This window comes from Eptesicus fuscus, chromosome 21, assembly GCF_027574615.1.
Source record: "Eptesicus fuscus isolate TK198812 chromosome 21, DD_ASM_mEF_20220401, whole genome shotgun sequence".
Lineage (NCBI taxonomy): Eukaryota > Metazoa > Chordata > Mammalia > Chiroptera > Vespertilionidae > Eptesicus > Eptesicus fuscus.
The window spans coordinates 22,775,137-22,800,300 of record NC_072493.1 but is presented as its reverse complement, the minus strand read 5'-3'; the positions used below and the strand labels follow the sequence as shown (position 1 = coordinate 22,800,300).

At 43.4% G+C, this 25,164-nt stretch overlaps 1 protein-coding gene and 1 pseudogene across 3 annotated transcripts in view; one reads left to right on the top strand and one right to left on the bottom strand.

Annotated features, from left to right (window-relative positions):
- Window positions 1-25,164, bottom strand: part of ANKRD11 (ankyrin repeat domain containing 11) — a 259,037-nt gene that overhangs the window by 149,008 nt on the left and 84,865 nt on the right. For all 3 annotated transcript variants that reach the window (XM_054711347.1, XM_054711345.1, XM_054711346.1), the window contains exon 2: window positions 20,518-20,605. The gene's annotated coding sequence lies outside the window, so the exon portion shown is untranslated. The remainder of the gene's footprint in view (window positions 1-20,517; window positions 20,606-25,164) is intronic.
- LOC103284755 (calponin-2-like) lies at window positions 5,177-6,477 on the top strand (annotated as a pseudogene).

Below are 25,164 nucleotides of genomic sequence, written 5' to 3'. Positions count from 1 at the left end.
AAATTCCTTCTGGACAAGTAAAGATAACGCTCCTCATGGCCTAAAATGTATGAAATATCTGTGCCAACTCAGACCAGCTACAAAGCAGCTTTAAAATAATCACTGTGTGGCTAAATCCTATCTGGTCTTGATGTGACTCTCCAAGAACTCAGAGCCTGACTGTCCCAACCAAGTCTAAGACCATGTCTCTAATGGTCTGGCTTCCTGGAGGGTCTGTGTGATTATAAGGAGCCAGGCTCAGTGAGGGATAGCCAGATTGGGAGAAGCCAATAAATCATAATACATAGGTAAACTGAGGCCAAAAGCTCTGTGATGGTGACCCCAGTGATGGAGGCTTAAAATGCGTTCCCAGCCCTGCTGGTGTGGCTCTGTGGTTGAGCTTCGACCTATGATACAGGAGGTCTCGGTTTGGTTCCTCGTCATGGCACATGTCGGGGTTGTGGGCTTAATCCCCAGTGTTGGGCATACAGGAGGCAGCCGATCAGTGATTCTGTCTCATCATTGATATCTACACTAATAAAAGAATAAGCTGCAAATTGACCTACCTTCGCACCACCCACCAGCCAATCAGAAGGGCGTATGCAAATTAACCCAAAATATGGTGGGTTGATTTGCATATACATGCACTGAGCGGACGGGGGCGGGGCAAGATGCAGGCGTTCCACACCGCCCCAGCTGCTCCAGGCCTTTGGGCAGCGTGGGAAGGCAGAAAGATGGCTCCGGGCCAGAGCAAAAAGGCAGTGCCGGCAGCCAGGGTAAAGAAGGCCCATTCTTGCACGAATTTTCATGCATTGGGCCTCTAGTTTCTATAATAAAAGGCTAATATGCATATAGACCTAACGGCGGAATGACCAGTCACTATGACACACAAGGGCCACCAGGGAGCAAACGCTCAATGCAGGAGCTGCCCGCTGGTGGTCAGTGCACTCCCATAGAGGGAGCACCCATCAGCCACAAGCCAGGCTCACGGCTGGCAAGTGCAGCGGCGGTGGTGGTAAGCTCAGCAGGCCGGGCTGAGGGCCCCTCCCCGAGTGCACAAACTTTGTGCACCAGACCTCTAGTCATTGATATTTCTATCTCTCACTCACTCTTCATTCCTCTCTAGAATCTATAAGTATATATTTATTTTATTTTATTTTTTTTGAAAGCACTCCAGAAACTGACAGTCTCCAGCCCACCAATATAGAAACTAGGCAGCCTCCCTAGGAGGGATCTGGTGCATATCTGTGTCACAGGGCACAGACAGGAAAGAGACTGTAAGATAACAGAGCAGAAGCAGAATCCAAACCACAGCACAGGTATGACAGGAAATCAAAGCTGGACAAAAAAGTTGTGGGCTGGGCATTACTGAGGGGACAAGTTGTTGTTGTTTTTAAGGTGTTTTTTTTTAATTGATTTTTATAACGAGAAAAAAGAGGAGAGAGAGAAACATCAATGTGTGGGGAACATACGGATTGGCTGCCTCCTACACGACCCCCACTGGGGATTGAGCCCTCAACTTGGGCATTTTCCCTGACCAAGTACCGAACCAGTAACCCCTTAGTGCCCGGGACGACACCCAACCAACTGAGCCTTACGGGCCAGGGTGGGGACAAGCTTATTTAAGTGTCCTCATAGAAGTCCACTATCAAAATGGTGGACTGTATGGGAGAAGATATTTGCCAATGATACATCTGAGAAAGGGTTAATATCCCAAATATATAAAGTACTCACACAACTCAACAAAAGGAAGACAAATAATCCAATTTAAAAATGAGCAAAGAATGCGCTAGCTGGTTTGGCTCAGTGGATAGAGCGTCGGCCTGTGGACTAAAAGGTCCAGGTTCGATTCCGGTCAAGGGCATGTACCTGGGTTGCGGGCACATCCCCAGTAGGGGGTGTGCAGGAGGCAGGTGATCGATGTTTCTCTCTCATCGGTGTTTCTAACTCTCTATCCCTCGCCCCTCCTCTCTGCAAAAAATCAATAAAATATATATTTTTTTTTAAAAAAAGCTGTGGGCCTGGTGTGTGTGGCTCAGTGGTTGAGCGTTGACCTATGAACCAGGAGGTCTCCGTCTGACTCCTGGTCAGGGCAATGCCAGGGTTTTGGCCTCGATTCCCAGTGGGGGGCATGCAGGAAGCAGCCAATCAATGATTCTCTCTCATCATTGATGTTTCTCTCTCCCTCTCCCTTTCTCTCTGAAATCAATAAAAATATTTTTTAAAAAGCTGTGGGACATAATGGAATACTATACCACTGTAAAAAAGAGGGATCTCCTACTCTTTGGGACAGCATGGATGAACCTGGAGACTCTTATGCTAAGTGAAATAAAGTGCATCTGAGAAAGACAAACATCACATGATCTCACTTATTTGTAGAATCTAATGAATTAAATGAACTGACCAACAAAAAAAGACCCAAAGCATGGAGGCACAGAAAAGACCTCAATGTGGGGGTGGGGGGACAAGGAGAGAGAAACCAAAGAACTTATATACTTATATGCATAGCCCAAGAACAAGGACAATAGGATAGTGAAGACCTGCGGGTGGGTAGCAGCTAGTGGGGAGGAGGGATTTGGGAGATACCTATAATACTGTCAACAATAAAAAAGTACATATTTTTAAAAAAGAAGTCAACAGTCTAGCACAATGCCATACACACCTCTTGGGCAAGAGGCTGCCAACAACCCCTGGAGGCTTGAGTGTGGAAGCCAGGGACCAAGTGTGGGAGTCAGGTGTCTTTTCAGACACCTCTGCCCAAGCACTGAGTCTTGAGTAAAAGCCTCTGACACTACCAACCTCCATAACTAAAGGAAATGGAACTGTGGGAAGGGAACCAAAGACAAGGAAAACACTGACTTCACTGAAAAATGTAGAAACCTTTTATGGCTCCCATGTAAAACTTTTGATTTTAAAGGATTACTAGCAAGAAAATTTTGTTTTGTCCTTCTGGTATCCTTCAGAAAATTCAGGATATTTTCAAAGGTCTGGGCAAAAGAGAAGAAAATGAAAAGCAGTCCTACAAGATGCCGATAAGCAATTCTAAAGCCAATGTAACCCACCCTGGGGTCATGCCCCTCCCAGGAGAGGTTCTGAGCATGAGATACTGACCATTACCAGAGACTTCGCCCCAGAGAGGTGTGTTTTTAAGAGTGCAGACGCCAATTCCATGCTCTCTTCTTCCAACCTCACAGGGTTGTTCTGAGGATCCAAGACTTCATGTACCCACATGGATGGAGATTTGGTTTTCAAAATACTCCCCAATAAGAGGGCACTATCTAAATACATTTGCTGACTTCTGATTGACCTTTCTTTTCTCTGGAATGGGAAATGTGGACACATTAGCAATAGGGTGGTAACCACAGATCATAAGTGAAGTGTGTTATTTTAAGTAAACCTAAAATCAAACTTCAAAAAAGAAACACCTGTTAGTCTCTCCTGTCTGTACCTTACCTCAGGATCACAGTCAAGACTACAGCCCACGGTCACTCTCACATGCTCTCCTGCACAAACCATCCACTGATTAACCTGGAGGCGGCTGGGGCAAAAGGGGAGGGAAACCTTTTAATATTTCTCTATGGTTATTTCTAAGTGATTTTCAGAGTAGTTTTCCCCCCAGAATCTGTTATCTCAAACAATTTTCACTACCTTATAATAGACCAGAGGCCTGGTGCACGGATTTATGCACTGGTGGGGGGCATGGCCTGCGGGGATCGGCCTGCTGTGGGAATGCTGCTCATCCCGTTCAGCCAAGCAGCTGTGGACCCACCCTCCGAGACATAATGGCAGAGGCACACGCTTCATACCACTAAAGCACAGCCTCACCAACACTACACACAGGGGAGGGTGGACCCAATAAAAAACCACCCAATGTGCTTCTGGACTTATAAGCAGTCCTGCAGGAGAAACAAAAGTCTGCAGCCCTCAGAAGGGTATGAGATACAAAGGCACCACCATGAGCCATAGAAACAGGACAGCTGTAGTGAAGAAATCAGATGAGCCCTTGGTGCTTAGGGTCTTAGGGGAGAGGGGGACACAGAAAACAGAAAAGGGCAGCACAGGGGCAGGAGAGCAGATGTGGCATCTGCAGGGATGACTTCTTCTAAGAAGCTAGGCCTAAGTGCCTTCTCAAAGCTCACAGCACTAGCACCAGGCTACTGAGAATGCAGTGTGCTATGTAGAGAGGCAGAAGCAAAATGCAAAAGAGGAGAGGTGGGAGACTCTGAAACCCACAGCCCAAGGGAGAACATGAAAGAAAAGGGCAACGAAGGGAACCCTAAGAAAGGTCAGCACATTAAAAAAAGGAGGAGGAAAACTAAAGAGAGCAGATGGCAGAAACTAATAAAAAATATAATATGGTCACAGAGATTTGAAGAAAGAGAGTAAGAATGAAGCTCAGGAAACCCAGCAGAGCTAAGACTGCAGGGTGTGTTTTCCACCGGCCATTGTCCTAACCCCAAGGGCAAAGGCACCCAGCTCACCAGTGTTAGGGCCACTGGAAAACACATGTAGAGTAAGAAATTAACTCCTTTGTTCAAACAATAAAACTCCATCTTCCATTTAACTTGAAAAAGCAAAGGCTCAAATAAATTATTGGGTCAAGAATGAGGATGCCGATAACTATGTGGGAAGTCATGGCTGCCCTTCCTCAGCTACAGATTCAAGCAGTAGTGCTGCTTTCTCTAAAGTCAATCCTGGACAGGGAGCCACTGGCATATGTGTGACCACAGACGAAGAAAGGGAAGAGGCCACAGCCACAGCTGGCAGGACTCTGAGGGTGTTACACTATTTGAAGAATACTGGTGTACACAGTCAGTTACCAAACCAATGCTGAGTGAGTTACCAGCTGAGACACCTCATACTTTCTCCCTTAGAATACCTTTTGACCAACACCACAGGGCTTTACTGAGCTTCTCCTGTGGCAGCAAGCTCTGGCAAGGCCAGAGGAGACTAGGCCCTCAGGACATAGACTGTATTATATAAATGAAACAAACCACTAACTCAGCAAGCCTTTCATGTTTACTTAAGTCTCAGGCTGTCATATAAACAGACAAGAGGAAAAACAGTGTAAAAAGGTCAGCTATGTAGGTAAGCCATCTGACTGGGCAGAAAAGGCCAGGATCAGGAGCTAGTTCCCTGGAAAACAGAGAAGGAAAGGATGGCAGGTCGGAGGCCTTTAGAAAATAGGCTATGCCAAATGAATAAACTCCTAGAAATATACAATCCTCCGAGACTAAATCAAGACACAGAAAATCTAAACAGACCAATTACAATAAAAGAAATCAAAGTAGTAACCAAAAAAGTCCCAATAGGCACTCAGCTGGCCATCCATGCCGCCGTCGCCACCAGCTCCACACAGTTTAACAAGGGGCCCTTGGCTTTCGGCCAAGGTCAAGAACCGACACCTGTCCAAATATGACCCTCAAAAGGAGGCAGAATTCCGCACCTGGATCAAAGGACTCATGGATGGGCCTATCAGTCCTGACTTCCAGAAGGGTATGAAGGATAGACTTATCTTGTGCATACTACTCATGAATAAGCTGCAGCCAGGCTATCTCCCCAATATAACCGCTCCATGCAAAACTGGCAACATCTAGAAAACCTCTCCAACTTCATCAAGGCCATGGTCAGTTACGGCATAAAGTCCGTGGTCCTGTTCGAAGCCAATAACCTATTTGAGAGTGGAAAATGACACAGGTGCAGGTCTCTCTTCTGGCTCTAAAACAGCGGTTCTCAACCTGTGGGTCGCGACCCCTTTGGGGGTCGAACGACTTTTTCACAGGGGTGGCCTAAGACATCCTGCATATCAGATATTTATATTACGATTCATAACAGCAGCAAAATTACAGTTATGAAGTAGCAATGAAAATAATTTTATGGTTGGGGGTCACCACAACATGAGGAACTGTATTAAAGGGTCATGGCATTAGGAAGGTTGAGAACCACTACTCTAGCAGGAAAAGCCAAGACAAAGGGGCTGCAGAGTAGCGTGAACTTTGGCATCAAGTACTCAAAGAAGCAGGAGCAGAATTACAGTAACACCACCATGAAGGCAGACCAGTGCGTCATCAGGCTCCAAATGAGCACCAACAAGAGTGCTAGCCAGTCAGGCATGATAGCATATGGCATGAGAAGGCATCTGTACAACTCCAAGAACCATATCCTGCCATCCATGCACCACTCAACAATCAGCCTGCAAATGGGCACCAACAAATGTGCCAGGCAGGTGAGCATGACAGCTCCCGGGACCAGGGCAACACATCTATGATACCAAGCTAGTGACCAACAAGTGTGACAACTCCTCCATGTCTCTGCAGATGGGCTACATGCAAGGAGACAACCAGATTGAGCAGGTCATTGGCCTGGGCTGGCAGTTATACAACCCCAAGTAGTGCCCACAAGGCCCAGGGGCTGACTGGGTTCCAGGGTCAACTGGCAACTGCCCAAGTTCAGGGAAGGTCCTGGAGTACCCCCTCCTACTACCAGGCAGGCTACTGAGCCCCCCTTGTAGGTGTCACCCCACATCATTTCCCCATCTGAAATTTCAGGGCTTTCAAAATTTTCATTCTGTTTTTCTTTATGTTCAAGTGTTTTCCAGCTGAGGGTCTGTGAAGGCCAGGACCAGATGCATGTAGTGCGGGAGTCCCTGCCAGGGCACATCCAAGTAGCAAATTTCCCAGCAGGCTTTGGGACAAGCTGGGGGACGGGGGAATGACACCTGTGCACGGAGGGAAACTGGCCCCAAATGGCTTCCAGTTGCTTCCACCACCCTACCCTTTTCTCTGATCACTTTGTGGTTTCTGTACCCACAGAACATTCAGCAGTTTTAACAAAACAAAAGTCATTTTACTTTTTTCAGGGGAATAGGGTGTGAGTTGTGGAGGGGGTTTCTGGGAAGGAAGTCCCGCAGAAGAGGGCCAAACCATAGTCCCCAGATATTTTAGGCATCATGAGGGACTGCATTTCCTCAGGACCCTCCCAAGGGCCCAGTGAGGAAACTGAGACCCAGATAGGACAATGGAGTTCTGAGTGGTTGATGCAAAACCAGACCCCCATTTCCATATTTGTTCCCTCTCCATCAGCCATGTATTGCACAGGGAGTTACCAGGAGGCACTCCCTGGGACCAGGAGATAATGTGAAATACCAATGGTGGATCAAAGGCAATAAAAACTAGAAAACGAAGATGGCCATGTAGGTAAAGACCTGTACTCACAGCCTCCCACAATCACATCAAAATTACAAGTAAAATACAGAACCACCACCATTCAAAAACACCTGAAAGTTGGCTGAATGGAAGTCCTACAACGAGAGAAGTAAAGAAGAAAGCATACTTAGACTGGAAGGAGGGGTGGAGGCATGAAATGGGCTGGTCCGACACCCAAGTGTGGTGGGGTTTTTTTCCATTGGGAGGAATGTCTCAGATGTGGAGGCCCCTCGTGAGGAGCTAGGGGTACCAGGCCCACACCAAACCCCCAGCACAGGGTTCCAGAGCTGGGAAGAGAAGTCCTCTTAACTTCAGGCTGTAAAATACCAGTGGGGATTGTGGTTGAGTAACACAGAGGCTGCTGGAGACCCAGGCAATTCCTCATAAAGGGCCCACAAACAACTTACACGGACTTGCTCCCTCTAGCTCAGGGGGATGGATCCAGGGACATACAGGGAGGAACTGGAATGTCTGGCATCGAGGGTGGCTTTCTCCAAGACAGAGGTGCTCACATGGGTCACTGTTTCTATGCTGAGACCTCCCCCATCACAGAGCTGACTTACAGCCATACCTGAGTTTCCATCAGCCTGGCCCACACTGTGCACTCAGCTCTGGTGATTCCCTGAGACCCTGCCTCATCTAATTTGCAGCCCCACCCAAACTATTTGGAGGAGCTTTTCCTTATGAATGCCCTGTCCTGGCTGAAGCTTCAGACTTTCCTAAAATTTCTCAAACAAGCATCAGCTGGCTTCAGCAGGCCTCAAAACTATCAATAAGAGGCCAAAGACAGCTTGGCCTCACATGGGCACTTCCATGCCCAACACAAGGAGAAGTCATCTGCAGATAGCTCTGTAGCTCCTGCCAGGTGGCCTCAGGCAGTAGCTGATTTTGCACCACCCAGGAGGCCCCAGAGCCAGTGCACCCAATGGGTAGCATCAGACCATAACAACTTGCAACTTTACGCATCCACCAGCAACACACTCAAAGTAAGCACTGAAGCAAGTCCTACTCCATAGGAGTATCTCCAACACAGCAGCTCTTTCATGGTAGTTGCAGCTGGTACTCACAGCCAATTGGCATGGAGGTCAATTCCTCCCAGTGATGCCAACAGCAATCAAGGTTCAATTATAAGACTAAACACAGCCCACACGGGGCACACTTAGGAGTGCCCAGTTCGGGTGAATGGGGAGGCTGAGCCACTGGGCCCTAAAGGACATCTACTACACGAGGCCACTCCATCAATTCCAGCAGCTCTACCTAATACATAAAAACAAACACAGGGAAGCAGCCAAAATGCAGAGACAAAGAAACATGTCACAAATGAAAGAACAGAACAAATCTCCAGAAAAAAGAACTAAATGAAATGGAAGCAAGCAAACTACTGGATACAGAGTTCAAAACAATGGTCATAAGGTTGCTCAAGGATCTTAATGAGAGTTTCAAGGGAATCAATGGGAGCTTCAGTGGACTTAGTAAGACTTTCAAGGATCTTAGAATGTCAAAGACATGAAAAAGGACCAGTAAGAAATTAAGCATATACTAACTGAAATAAAGAATTTACAGGGATTCAACAGTAGATTAGAGGATTCCGAGAATCAAATCAACTATTTGGAATATGAGGAAGCAAAAAACACCCAATCAGAACAGCAAAAAGAAAAAAGAATCCAAAAATATGAAGACAAGGTAAGGAGCCTCTATTAACTTCAAGCATACCAACATTCGCATTATGGGGGTAGCAGAGGGAGAAGAGAAAGAGCAAGATATTTAAAACCTGTTTGAAGAAATAATGACAGAAAACTTCCCCTATCTAATGAAAGAAATAGACTTACAAGTCCAGGAAGCCCAGAGTCCTAAACAAGAGGTACCCAAGGAGGCCCACACCAAGACACAACTTAATTAAAATGCCAAGGATAAAAGACAAACAGAGAATCTTAAAAGCAGCAAGAGAAAAGAAGGAAGAGGAGGAAAGGAGAAAGAGATAAAAAAATATGAATGATAGCCCTGGCCGGCTTGGCTCAGTGGATAGAGCATCAGCCTGCGGACTGAAGGGTCCCAGGTTCGATTCTGGCCAAGGACACATTCTTGGGTTGCGGGCTCAGTACCCAGTAGGGGGTGTGCAGGAGGCAGCCGATCAATGAGTCTCTGTCATCATTGATGTTTCTATCTCTCTTTCCTTCTCCCTTCCTCTCTGAAATAAATAAAGAAGTATATTTTAGCCCTGGCTGGTTTGGCTCAGTGAATAGAGCGTCGGCCTGCGGACTGAAGGGTCCCGGGTTCGGTTCCAGTCAGGGGCATGTACCTTGGTTGTGGGCACATCCCTGGTAGGGGGAGTGCAGGAGGCAGCTGATCGATGTTTCTAACTCTCTATCCCTCTCCCTTCCTCTCTGTAAAAAATCAATAAAATATATATTTTTTAAAAAATATATTTTAAAAAATATGAATGATAAAATGGCAATAAATACATATGCATCAACCACTGAATATAAAAATCAAAATAAATGAATAAGGAATCTAATGAACAAAATAAACTGATAAATAAAATAGAACCAGAGGCATGGAAAGATGGAACAGACTGCCATACCTCAGAGGGAAAGGGGAGGTGGGAAGAGATTACCTAAAGAACGTATATGCATATATGCATTATCTATGGACACAGACCCTATGGTGAAGGCTTGGGATGGGGCAGGAACTGGGTGGAGGGGGGCAATAGGGATAAGCAAGGGGAACATCTGTAATAATCTCAACAATAAAAGTTTTTTTTTAAAAAAAGGCAATAATAATCTCTTGGGAGGGGTGAGGGGTTGGAGTGATGGAGGGAACGAACTCCAAACAAATAAAAGTCCTGGACCAGATGGCTTCACAGGTAAATTTCACCAAAAAGTCAAAGAAAAATTAACACCTATCTTTCTCACACAACAGTGGAACCTTGTTTCTCAAATATCTCCCATCTCAAACAATTCCCTTCCCAACCTGACAACCCTTTCATCATGCTAATACTAGTATAATCAGTCAAGCATCTCTCAGGTGACAAACAAAGGAGAGAATGCAAGAATATGAGTCACTTCAACACTGTTAAAATCTCAGGAGATTGTGCTGTGTTTTGCTTTTGTTGCTGCTTATACTTATTAATTTTTATTTTTTTTACTGTATCCTTTCCTTTTAGTTAAATTTTCATTTACATTTCATGTCCTTTCTGTTTTTAAAGTGTTTATCTATAGATTAAACAGTACAATAAACATGTACTGTATAAGAAAGGTTAAAACAAAATCATTTGGGGTCTGGAATGGACTAATTCAATTTACATTATTTCTAATGGGGAAAAAAATGATTTGTTTCCAAACAGCCTTCCGGAACGAATTAAGTTTGAGAAACGATGTTCCACTGTATTCCCAAAAAATTCAAGAGGTGGGAAGACTCCCAAGCTCATTTTACAAGGCCAGCATTATCCTAATTCCAAAACCAGACAAAGACACTACAAAGAAAAAAAATTATAAGCCAATATATTTTATGAACACAGATGCAAAAATCTTCAACAAAATATTAGCAAACCTAATTCAGCAATACATTAAAAATATCATACACATTATTAACTGAGATTTATTCCTGGTATGCAAAATTGGTTCAATATCTAAAAATCAATTAATGTGATATAAACAAAATGAAGGATAAAAATAATATAGCCCTAGCCAAGTGGCTCAGATGGTTGGAGCATCATCTTGTACACCAAAAGGTTGCAGGTTCAATTCCCGATCAGGGCACACACCTCGGGTGTGGATTCTATCCCCATATGGGGTATGTACAATAGACAACCAATATCTATCTATCTATCTCTCTTTCTCTCTCTCTCTCTCTCTCTCTCTCTCTCTAAATAAACATATCCTAGGATGAGGATTTTAAAAAATCATATGATCATGTCAGTAGATGCAGAAAATGCATTCAACAAAATCCAGGACCCATTTACAATCAAAACTGTCAACATAATAGACAGGATTGTCCACTTTCACCACTCTTATTTAACACAGTATTGGAAACCCTAGCAACACAATCAGACAAGAAGAAGAAATAAAAGGCACCCAAATTGGAAAGAAAGAAGTAAAACTGTCATTATTTGCAGATAACATGATACTATATATAGAAAACAGTAAAGATCCCACCAAAAAACTACTAGAAATGATAAATTCGGTACAGTAGTGGAATACAAAATAAATATACAGAAATTGGTTGCATTTTTATACACTAACTTAGTGGCCAGGTGCAGGAATTCGAAGAAATATTTTAATATTGCTATTCGCCCTTTCTCTATAATAGAAGTGTCAGAGATGAAAGAAAATTAGTAAAATGCATATGAAAATTATATAAATTAATAAACAATAACATAATATAACAACAAAGACATGATATAAAAACACTGATAAAAACAATGACTGGTAAATTGATTAAACTTATTCTAATATCTCCCGGTATACCACAGTAAGAGTAAAACACTTTCAGAGTGCTTGACTAATTTCCCTTGTGATTAAGTATTTACAACTTTAACTTTGTCACATGCTTTTTCGAAATCAAGAGAAGGCAACATATAACTGACCATGTCCAAAAACGGGTTCAGGTAGGCATATTCCTTCTCTGTCTAGACTGGCGCCAGCAAGAGCTTTATATATATTGCGCATGCGCGAGTCAACATTTATTTTTAAATTGCCAATGCGCGTCATATGTACCGGCCAGTTGGTCAATCGGACGGTCACTTAGCCTTTTATATATAGAGAGAATGAATTATCTATCAGAGGAGAAACTAAGAAAACAATCCCATTTACAATTGCATCAACAGAAAATACCTAGGAATAAATTTAAACAAGGAGGTAAAAGAGCTGTACTCAGAAAAGTATACGACATTGAAGAAAGAAACTGAAGATACAAATAAACAAAAGCATATATGGCGCTCATGATTAGGAAGAATTAACATCATTAAAATATCCATACTTCTGCCCTAACCAGTTTGGCTCAGTGGATAGAGCGTCAGCCTGCGGACTGAAGGGTCCCAGGTTCGATTCTGGTCAAGGGCATGTACCTTGGCTGCGGGTACATCCCCAGTGGGGGTTGTGCAGGAGGCAGCTGATTGATGTTTCTCTCTCATCGATGTTTCTATCTCTCTATCTCTCTCTCTTCCTCTCTGTAAAAAAATCAATAAAATATATTTTTTTAAAAATGCCCATACTTCCTAAAGCAATCTATAGATTCATTGCAATCCCTATCAAGATACCAATGGCATTTTTTTTTTCAGAACAAGAGCAAATAATCCAAAAATTTATATAGAATTACAAAAGATCTAGAATAGCTATAACAATCTTGAGAAAGAACAAAGTTGGAGGTACCACACTACACTGATCTCTGTGTCTTTTTTTATTACTATAGCCTTATAGTATAGTTTGACACTATAGATCAATGAAACAGAATAGAGCCCAGAAATAAACCCACATCTATATTGGCAATTAATATATGACAAAGAAGTCAAGAACATACAATGGGATATAGACAATATACTCAATAAATGGTGTTGAGAAAATTGGACAGATACATGCAAAGAAATGAAACTAGACCACTTTCATACATCTAAACTCAATTAAAGACTTAACTATAAGACTCGAAACCACAAAACTCCTAGAAGAAAACATAGGCAATACACTCTGACATTTCTCTTAGCAATTTTTTTTTCCTGATATATCTCTTTGGGCACAAGAAACCAAAGGAAAAATAAGCAAATGGGACTACATCAAACTAAAAAGCTTTTGCACAGCAAAGAAAACCATCAACAAAACAAAGACACCCTATTGAATGGAAGAAGATATTCACTAATGTACACTAGTGATGATACATTCAATAAGAAGTTAATATACAAAATTGTAACGACCTCATACAAATCAACACTAAAGAAACAAACAATCCAATTTAAAAATGGGCAGCCCTGGATGGTGTTGTTCAGTGGTTAGAGTGTCGGCCTGTGCACCAAAGGTGCGGGTTTAATTCCTGGTCAAGGGCATGTACCTGGGTTGCAGGTTTGCTCCCTGACCCTAGCTGTGCAGAAGGCAACAAGTCAATGTATCTATCTCACACTTCTCTCTCTCTCTCTCTCTCTCTCTCTCTCTCTCTCTCTCTCTCTCTCTCTCTCTCTCTCTCCCTCCCTCCCTCCCTCCCTCCCCCTTCCCTTTTCCTCCCCTCCCACTCTCTCTCTGAAAAGCAATGGAAAAAAGATCCTCAGGTGAGAAAAGGAGGGGGGTTGGGAGGAATGCAGAGGACTGAATAGACACTTCTCCAAAGAGAACATACAGATGGCCAACAGACATGAAAAGTTGCTCAACATCGCCCTAACCAGTTTGGCTCAGTGAAAATAGAGCTTTGGCCTGCGGACTGAAAGGTCCCAGGTTCGATTCTGGTCAAGGGCATGCATGTACCTTGGTTGCGGGCACATCCCCAGTAGGAGGTGTGCAGGAGGCAGCTGATGGATGTTTCTTTCTCATCGATGTTTCTAACTCTCTATCCCTCTCCCTTCCTCTCTGTAAAAATCAATAAAATATATTTTAAAAAAATAAAACCACAATGAGATCTCACCTGATACCTGTTAGAATAACTATCATCAATAAGTCAACAAAGTATTGGCAAGGATGTAGAGAAATTGGAACCCTCGTGCACTGTTGAGAATGCAGATTGGTGCAGCCACTATGGAAAACATTAAAAATGGAACTGCCTGATGACCCAATGATTCCACTTCTGGGTATCCAAAATTAACTTTATAACAGTTTACTATTCTGCTATAGGGCAGAATTTAACATAAGATAGGCATATCAAGCCCTGGACGGTTTGGTTCAATGAGTAGAGCATCAACCTGCAGACCGAAGGGTCCCCAGTTCGATTCCTGTCAAGGGCATATGCCTGAGTTGCGGGCTCGATCCCCAGTAAGGGGCATGCAGGAGGCAGCCAATCAATGATTCTCATCATTGATGTTTCTATCTCTCTCCCCCTTCCTCTCTGAAATCAATAAAAGTATGTGTTTTTTTTAAAAAGGTAGGCATATCATGAAACCCAATTGTGTGGGTACAGTCACCCGATCATCACATGATATTCTCATAAGGTCATCTGTCTCTAAAGGTGGCATCTGGTCAGCCACTAAGATGTAATGTTTAGAACTCTGGTTTCCACTAACAAAAAATGAACAAAAATAAATTTTAAACAGAGGTTGACCACCATCAAGGAGATGAAGAAAATGCACAGAGACAGTGTTGGGAATGAATGATCTAGGCACACATATCAAATGTAAAATGCCCCGCCAAGCTGACACCGTCATCAACTGAGCATTTGCTCCCACAGAGACCAGGCACTGAGGGAAAACACTGCCCTCGACTCATCATCCCTCTAGCTCTGCCTTTCTGCCTTCCAAAAATACCCAGGATCCAGACAGTGACTGCTACCTTCCTCAGATAGGGACAAAGGCCTCAGGGTTTATTTTTTCTAATAAACTATCCATTAACAAAAGATCAACAAAGTCAAAAGCTTTCAAAGAAAAGTGTCATTTGATTTACAAAGAACCCCTCCTTTACCTCTTTTCCTATTGCTGCTCCCACAGGAGCTTCAACCCAGCCTAAGGCAGGGACTCAGAGTTTAAACATAAAGTGGGGAAGGAAGAAGCAGAGCTGTGAAGGAAGAAACGGAGAGGTGTCTCTCTCTCTCTCTCTCTCTCTCTCTCTCTCTCTCTCTCTCTCTCTCTCTCTCTCTCCCCCCTCCCTCCCTCTCTCTCTCACACACACACACCCCTCCCTCCCTTCCACTCTCTCTTTAAAATAAAAAAAAATCAATGGAGAACGTATCTTTCGGTAAGGATTAACAAAAATACAAATAAGAACTTATGGAGCCTTGGCCAGTGTGGCTCAGTTGGTTGGGCACTGTCGCGTACACCAAAAGGTTGCAGGTTCGATTCCCCGGTAGAGGGCATGGGGGAGGCAGCCGATGGTCTGCTCTCACATCAATGTTTCTCTTTCTTTCTCCCACTCCCTTCCTCACTCTCTAAATATCAATAAAAATATTTTTTAAATATATTTTATTGATTTTCTACAGAAAGGAAGAGAGAGGGATAGAGAGTTAGAAACATCGATGAGAGAGAAACATCGATCAGCTGCCTCTTGCACACCTCCTACTGGGGATGTGCCCGCAACCAAGGTACATGCCCTTGACCGGAATCGAACCTGGGACCCTTGAGTCTGCAGGCCGACGCTCTATCCACTAAGCCAAACCGGTTTCGGCAATAAAAATATTTTTAATAGAAAAGGACTTATGGAGCATCTATTCTAAGTCAGGATACAAGCAAATCTCTTCACCTTCAAATATAAAACATGAAGGAAATCCCTTCAGTAAGCTTTAAAATTTGATGGTATTAAAAAATAAACACTGGCTCCGTGAGTGCCCCTGTAATTAACAATGAAAGGAAAATAATAGAAATATTATAAATAACAAATGAGGGATTACAAACAGCCCACAAACCCTTCTCTGTCCCAAGCATGCCTCCCTTCCCTGTGCAGTTGGGGTCACAGAGGCCAGAGGCCCTTAAGAAACTTCTTAAAGGGAAAGAAAAGTCCCAACAGCCAGAACTCACAGCACTTAGCCACTTGGGGGACCAGGCGCCCCTTCTGCTCTGACCTGCCTTTCCAAACCCTTTCCCCCGCATGTCAACTCTCCAGCAATTCAAATATCTTGGAATAAGAGGACCAAAGTTCTATTAATCAACAAGGGCTGAGCTAGGAGAGCAAGAGCTTCTGGGGAAAAGTGTTTGAATGCAATTACCAACTTTTATATTAACAAAAAAGATGCACTTAATGAAATCTAATTTATCTGATATCTAATATTCTGTACTTTGTATGCAGTTTAAAAGAATGTAGACAATATTCCCCAGAACCCTAAAATACAATAAAAACTCATTATATTAAAAGATCAGTAAATTATACTGGCATAATTAGCTATGCATATCTCTCTAATAATGAAGCAAAGTGTGTGTTACCTATTTTTAAATCATAAAAAAACTTCTTTGTTAAAAAGACAAATGAATTAGCATTAGGACATACATGCTCCTAACAACCTACAAATCCAACCCAACCAGCTGCCTAGACCATGGCAACTGCATATGCCCTGACCAGGAAGGCACCTAATGGCCAATTAGTAACCTGGGATGGTGGTAGGATCAGGAAGAATGGCTAGTCCTACCATACAAGCTGGTACAGAGACCTGCCTAGGGAAAGCTTCTCTCTCTGCTTCAATATCAGATGGCAAGACACTCTCTGTCAGGAGGAGCACCAAGGACTGGACTCTCTCCCCTACTCCCTGCCCCCTCCAACCTTGGTGCTCAGGCAGGATGTGGTTCTGTTACTAATAATACTTCCAGTCCCCTAAGTTGACAGGGATGCAGGGTCAAGCATTAGAGGTGCAAACCTCTCTACAGTGAGCACAGGCTGGTCAGAGTGCACTGGCCAGTATTGCCTCCAGGGACACTGAGAGTCTATGCACATCACTCTTCTGCATGCCTTGCAAATTCAACATTTCAGCACGTCAAAAAGTGATCAATTTTCTATTTTATGTTTGTAATCCTCACCCAAGGACATGTTTATTGGTTTTAGAGAGAAGGGAAGTGTGTGTGTGGGGAGGGGGGGGGGGGGTCCGGACATCAATGTGAGAGAGAACCATTGATCAGTTAGTTGCCTTCCCCTACGCTTCCCAATTGGGGATTGATCCCACAAACTAGGTATGTGCCCTGATAAGGAAATCGAACCCGCAACCTTTTGGTGTAGGGGATAACAATCCAACCAACTGAACCACACCAGCCAGTATTTTAAGTAGAGGTGTGCAATTAAAAATATTAACCATTAAATCTAAGCCTCCATTCATATAAACAACACTGCCTTTATTATCCTAACATGCCAGTTTCAGAAACCATTTTGTTTTTTAAAATGTAATTCAAAATTCCTGATTCACAGTAAGTGTAAATGTAACATTCACATTCCACCTAGGTTGTCAGTCAGTGCTTGGAAACAATTCTCATCAGCCGCATGGCCTCACTCACTTTGACTCTCATATCTACATCCATCTAAACCTGGTGAAATGTGTGTCATCAAGAGATTTTTCAATCTCATCACTTCTCTGGAAAGGCCTTGACCAAGGTATTACCAAGAAAGATGTTAACAAAGTGAGAACTCTAACAACTGTCAGCTGAAACTAGAGTTTTATGCTAGAGTTTTAAAAAAATCTAATTATTTTAAATTTTACATTTTCATGGAGCTCTATTTTCATAAACAGTGTCACATAATCTCTAAAGAAATCTTTCAAATGGGTATCACCATTGCTACTTCATAGGGTTAAAGACAAAGGCCCAAGATCATAGAGCTAGTATCAGCTTCCACAGATTCCTGTAACCCACCATAGCCATGCCTAGAATATTTCAGAGAAGAACCAATCCAGAATCTACCCAAAAATCACTAAAGGTTCTTTAACAAGACTACCTTCCCAAAAGAGTGATTTGAATCTGATCTAAATGGCTCATTTTCTACCTTAAATGGTCAAAATGAAAGTAAAAATAATAAATAATATGAATAACAATGAAAAATTATTAGAGAGCCTGCAAAATAATTGTATTTTTTTAACCATTTGCCTGCCATAGCCTCTATAGACCAACTTTAAAATCATTTTTCGTGAGATTTTCAACTGAAAATATTCAACACCCGGATTGTGAGTAATTGTGACGTGCCGGCACAGCTATGGCTGAACCTGAGAGGGGGCGGTGAAGGATTTAGAAAAGATAAGAGATAAGCAAATAAAGCTGGGGCTAGGTGGGACGATGCTTCTTGATGGAGAGACAGCGTCACAGCCTGCAAGCTGAGTCTTTATTTTATAGCCAGTTTCCATGAGGCAAAGTAAGGGCGTGGTCAAGATGTTTACAATGTTCTGGAATCTACTCAATTACATGCACCTCCTACAGCCTACATCACTTAGCCACAGGTTCAGACCATAAGGTCAAGCTTACAACTATAGCCTTGGCTATGATTGTGCTGGGAGGGCTTTGCCCTCCAAGCTAGGACTTTGCATGTGACTTTGGCGCGAGAGGACCATGCCCTCTCATTAGTCCAAGGCTTGAACCTGTCCAAACACTGTAGCCACTCTCCACAAGTAATATATTTATTTTTATAATATTCATTGCAAATTGATTTTTTTAAATTAAATTCAAAATCGTGGCGTGTGGGGATGGTTTCCGTTTTGGATGCATGGCAGTTAACTGGTTAAATTCTGCCTTTTGAAGCCAGGAAAGGTCATGAAGGGTCTACAGCCCTTGAGCCCTGGCCCCTGCTCTCACACATTAGGGCCATTGCCTATCTGCTGGGCAGTCACAACAGCACCTCATGTTACTACGAATCTTTACCTTTATTCAATTCAAACACTGCAGATTATTAACTGCATATTTATGGTTCATTACAGTGTTAAATGGCATTAGACACCTTGGACTATTACTGTGGTATGGTCAAAAAGCCAATCCTTCAAATGTCAGAAAAACCTTCTAAACATTAACATATCCATTGCTCTCAATCCACCCAACCAATTAGGGCAACCCAATAATCTTTCAGCAAAGAGTTGCTATAATTGTTTTCTTTTAATCAGGAATCACCAAATACTTATTAAAAAATCTAATTTAAGCAGCATTTTGTTTTTCCTTGTTACAAATTAAGGCCAGTATTATAGTTTCCAAACAAAGACAGAGCTCAGCCTCTAGGCATGGGTCTCTCGTGGACCTAGTCTCTCAATGGCTGACCCAATGGGTCTCTCGTGGACCTAGTCTCTCAATGGCTGACAACCAACCTGAGTCCACATGCACAACCTGGGAATGCCTGGGAAGCATTCTCAGGGTGTCACAAAGCCTATCACATCCCACCTGGTCACCAACACCCCCACTGGCCAGGATGGCTTCTAACTGCTAACCACTCTACAGATTAAGAGGAGACAATTCTAGGCCTACTCTCAGAGACACTGAAATATCTTTTCCATCAAACCTTATCGCAATTACCAAAAAAAAAAAAAGAAAGAAAGAAAAAATACCTGTCAAGTCAAGGAAAGCACCCAGGTGCATTTCAAAGTGGCCCGATTCACTGATGGCTGAGATAAAGGACAGGTTCTGTTAGATTAAGAACACTAGCTCGGTTGGCGTCGCTCAGTGGTTGAGCATCGAACTATGAACTAGGAGGTCATGGTTCGATTCCCGGTCAGGGAACATGCCCGGGTTGAGGGCTCAATCCCCTGTGTGGGGTGTCTCGATCAATGATTCTCTCTCATCATTGATATTTCTATCTCTCCCTTCCACTCTGAAATCAATAAAAATATATTTTTTAAGATTTTAAAAAAAGAACATTTGCCAAGACAGTAGCAGGAAAGATTTCCTTCATGTCTACTAGGAACAATGACACAAAATAAATGATATACTTTTGAACTGTTTGCTTAAAAAACACTAACACCAGGCATGGTATGAAAAACTAAAATGAGCTAAGTTTCCTTTCCAATTGTTATCAATCCACATATCAAAGGAAATAAAGCATATGCCAATGTGACACATTTCCCAAGGAAGGGCTTTGTTTAGGAGCAACAGATGTTAGGTCAGACCCGAGACCAGAGTCTTTAAGGAAGCAGCTGCCCCTCCTCTCAAACTTCCAGGAATACCATGGAGTAGTTACCAAGACTACCCAGAAGCTACTGGCTGCCCAGACACACAGGACACCAGATGAAACCACAGCCAAGCCTCACGGCTTCCCCCAGGACAGAAGCAACAATTCTCAGACTAGAAAAGTTCTCCTCTTCGTGCAAAGTGTTAATGCAAGATGCATAGAGCACAAGACTAACACAGTGAGTGAGCAAGCACAGGGTCCCAATAGCCTCCAGACAACTTGGGGATGGAATAAGAAAAAGGAAGTTGAGAAGAAACAAACTTCCTTCAGGCCCAGATACCAACCTGTTTAATTTTTCCAAAGAATTCCTCACTGGGACACCATGGATGCTGTTTATTAACTCCACACAGCTCATTACCACTATTCTGAAACACTTTCATCAAAGTGAAATCCAGAACAAAATTCAAAACACTTAGCAAAAACTCTATCAAGCCCAATAAGTCACCTTGGAGACTGAACCATTATTTTTGACACTCCTTTTTACAAACCAATGAAAATACACACACACACACACACACACACACACACACACACACACACAGAAAAGAAAATAAACACACACAAATTGATGAGAGGCAATGCAATAAAATATTTACCGATTCCATAGCTGAAAGTTGATGTTGATAAGGACTGTCTGTATATTAAATCCAATAGAGGTGTGTCCAGAGCAGTGCAGTGTATATTCTGAAACAAGAGAATAAAAAATTAGCAGAAAGTAATAATTTCTACTTCAGTTCTATTTACAATTTGTCTCTCCATTTGGAGAAGCCATTTATTCTATTACTGTCTTGCTTCATTTCACTTAACACCAGACAAGCAAAAAGTTTGTAAGATGTTTGTCTGATTTGGGGTTATAAAGGGAAGTGAAGCCCAGGAAAGAGGATCACACCAGATGATTTGTTTTAGGATACTATTCAAATGGAAATCTCTATTCTCAGTAATTTTTCCTGGAAAGCAATACCCAGGAAGGCCAAGCTGAAGAAAGAACACTCAGGTGGGCCTGTTGTTCTCCCAAGAGATGGGACCTCAGGACTGGGGCTTGGGTGATTCACAGACTTTTCTCTTTACAAGGACTTTGATAGAAATCTCACAATTATTAAACCTTTGCCAAAGTTATATATTTTGCAAGCTTCCTCTCAAACTCAGAATACATCCAAACTCTCCCTTTGGTTCACAAAACTCCGATGGCCCACCTCTCTCCACCTCCCACAGCCTCCTAATACACTGCCTCCACTACTACCCCATCCCCAACTCCACTTTCCTGTTCTGTATAGCCTCAATCTGGACACTTCCCTCTCAACACTGCCCACATTCTCTCTTCCATTTTTGGTCTGTGTCTGTGCTCACTGGTCCCTCTCAGCAGGACATTCCTGACCACCCTTAAAACTATCCCTCAGTCTCTCCCTCAATCTACTTATGGGTCCATTATCAAAGACAAAGGACCATAATTCAAACCAATGTGCTTCAGATGAATCCAATTCAGAAATGTGATTCAAGCCTCCTATCATGCATTTCAGTTCCTCCCAACACAACTAAGGACAAGCAGGAAGATCAGGGCAACCCCAGGAGGGTCTGAACATTTTGTAAAGTGATTAAAAATGTTGTCTGGACTGGCTGATGTGACTCAGAGGTTGAGCATCGACCCATGAACCATGAAGTCACCAGTTAGATTTCCGGTCAGTGCAGATGCCTGGGTTGTGGGTTGATCCAACCCCAGGGAGGGGCATCCAGGAGGCAGCTGATCGATGTTTCTTTCTATCCCTCTCTCTTCCTCTGTCTCTAATAAATCAATAAAAACATATGTTTAAAATGTGTTACTATGATTTATTTTTAAAAAAATAAACGGCCCTAGCTGATTTTGCTCAGTGGATAGAGCATTGGCCTGCAGACAGAAGGGTCCCAGGTTCGATTATGGTCAAGGGCACATACCTTAGTTGCAGGCTCCTCCCAGGCCCAGGCCCTGGTCAGGGCTTGTGCAGGAGGAACCAATCAATGTGTTTCTCTCACATCTATATTCTCTCTCTCTTCAACTCTCTCTAAAAATCAATAGAAAAATATCCTCAGGTAAGGATTTTTTTTTTTAAATGTTGTCGGGGGTGGGGGGTTAGTATCTAAATACTGTGGCAAGAACACAGTGCTGAGGCTCATGGAGCAGAGACTCCTTCCAATTCATTCCTAACAGAGGTAGTCCACATGTAAACAATCTCTTTATTAATTACTAAACTACAACCATACATCCTTATAATAAAAGGCTAGTATGCAAACTGACCAAAGGGTGGAACAACCAGTCGCTATGACGCGCACTGACCACCAGGGGGCACTCAATGCAGGAGCTGCCCCCTGGTGGTTAGTGCGCTGCCACAGGGCGAGCAGCGCTCAGCCAGAAGTTGGGCTCATGGCTGGCGAGCGCAGCGGAGGTGATGGGAGCCTCTCCCGTTCCGTGGCAGCGGGAAGGATACCCAACTGATGGCTCCCGGACTGTGAGAAGGCGCAGGCTGGGCTGAGGAACAGCCTCCCCGCCCCCGCTCCAGTGCATGAATTTTGTGCACCAAGCCTCTAGTATCAACATAATCAAATCTCAAATACCATTAACAGTGAATGAAAAAAACAGGTCTCAGAGGAATATACTAAATATACCTGTGTCTTTCAAAAGTATAGGAAACTTAAAATACTTGACTTAATATACATACAGTAAAATGTCAGTGAAAAGCAAATCATCATAAAATGCAAAATTCAAAATAATGCTTCTTCTTGTGGGTAGGAGATAGACACCAACTGGGAAGTGCACCAGAAGTTTCAACAATATTGCTAAAGCAGGATTGGCTGGAACACAGGGTATAAAGAACTGGTTTTCATATTTATACCATTATAACCCCTGTACCTCACATGATATACTAGCTATAGTCTTCAAAAATTCCAACAGTAACAGAAGCTGCACACTCCTTACCCCCTCTAATGCCCTGACAAAGAGTGGAGAGGAAAACAAAGCCAGGTCCCTAAATTGAACAACTGGTCCTATAATTCTATTTGTGATTAATTAAAATAATTTATTTCTATCATTTACAACTAAGAATTTAATGGTATACAGACAACTAAAAACTTTATTTTCATTCATCAAATATTTTTACATTAAGATGTAGCAATTTCAACAATTTTAAGGTAAACTGAAAGTTTACTATCAAAAAAGAACAAATTACAAAATATACAATCTTGCAAAATAACTGAGAAACAGATTTTATTTAGAAGCCTCTCAAACTTTCTATACACAAGAAACCAAATAAATCAAGTAACCACTATAGCCTGGACATCTGACACAATAATATTGCCAGTAAGAAAGGAAGAAATCATACTAGTTTCATGAAAAATATTAATTCAATAAAAATGTATCACCTCCCAGGACAGCTTTGAGATCTTTAACAATAAAACAAACCAGTATTAATTTAAAAAAAATACCATTCATGCCCATTTTCCATAATCCCATCCAAAAATCAGCTCTATCTCCAAACACATCAAAAGTGCAGAATCAGGCAGGGAAACACACAGACAGGAGACAGGGAGAAGGTTCTCAGGACGTGGGATTCCCAGGCCCGGCACTCACAGTGGTTTCCTGACCTTACAGGTGTGTGTGTTTTGCAAAAATAAAGTGAGATTTTTCTGTCCTTCTATTTCTGTATAGGGCTTTTCAAAGCTGGCATTAACCTCAAGGACTATTAAAAATGAATATGGAAAAGCAGCTTCCAGTCACCACAACTCACTTTTAGTGAAAAGCAACATGTCATTAAGTTTTTCAATTTTCCAATAAAAACAGTAATGAGCAATAGAGTGTATAATGAATGTCTACAATAAAAATACAGCAAATAATATCTACTAATACAACTGAAGAAAACTTGAGGCCCCTGTAATCCATGGTTTCTCCAACTCAGCACCACTGATATTTTTGGCCAGACTATTCCCTGTTGACCTGCCACTGGCAGGTGTTGAGCAGACCCCAGCCTCTACCCACTAGCTGCCAGGAGTGATCCCCCACAATGTGACAACCAGAATATCTACAGACACTGTCACGTGTCCCCTGGGAGCAAAATCATCTAGGTCAGTGGTTCTCAACGTTTCTAATGCCGCGACCCTTTAATACAGTTCCGCATGTTGTGGTGACCACCAACCATAAAATTATTTTCGTTGCTACTTCATAACTGTAATTTTGCTACTGTTATGAATCGTAATGTAAATATCTGTGTTTTCCGATGGTCTTAGGCGACCCACAGGTTGAGAACCACTGCTGGGGGAGGGGGGGCCTGCTGGGGCGGGGGGGAGAGGCGGGGGGAATGCGCCTCCACTGGCACCAGCCTTGCCTGGCTTGGTGCCAGCCTGCTTCCCAGCCAGCACAAACCCCACCTTCGCCCACTCGCTGGCCACCTCTGCCCCCTTCTGGCACCCACCTTGGCTGGCCTGGGGCCTGCGGGCTGGGGGCAGTTCCTACATTGAGCGACTTCCCCCTGGTGGTCAGTGCGCAGCATAACAACCAGTCGATCCACCATTCGGTCGATTTGCATATTTACCTTTCATTGTATAGGATATATACAGGCAGTCCTTGGGTTACATCAGACCCAACGTAAGTCGTTTTGTGGTTACGTGGCCATCTCCCATCCTATCTAATAAAAGGGGGAATATGCTAATTGACCATCACACCCTCATAAAGATGTTGACGCCCACAACCAATAAAGAGGGAATATGTTAATTGACTGCCACACCCTCAAATATGGTGGCGCCGTCCCCTCAGCCCCGCCAGGGTAGCAGGCACACAGCATGGCCAGGCCCTCCCCCAGGCGGGTCCGGCCACTCTGCACGCCTACCTCCAGAGTCCCCCAGTCCCCCTCAGTGCCCCAGCTGCCCAGGGCCAGCCTGAGGTACAGGCAAGCCTCAGATGGCAGCTGCCCAGCTGCCTAAGGCCGGCCCAAGGCACAGGCAAGCCTCAGATGTCGGCTGCCCAGCCAACACCCGAGGCTCAGGAGAGCCTCAGATGTCGGCTGCACAGCCGCCCAGGACGACTTGAGGCTCAGGTAACCAGGGCTGGCTGAGGCTTGCGCTGCCAGCAGTGGCAGCAGCAGAGGTGTGATGAGGGTGTTGCCTTCCCCTGATCGCCAGGTCGCATCCTGCCCCTGAGGGGTCCTGGACTATGAGAGGGGGCAGGCCGGGGTGAGGGACCCCCCTCCAGTGCATGAATTTCCATGCACCGGGTCTCATTT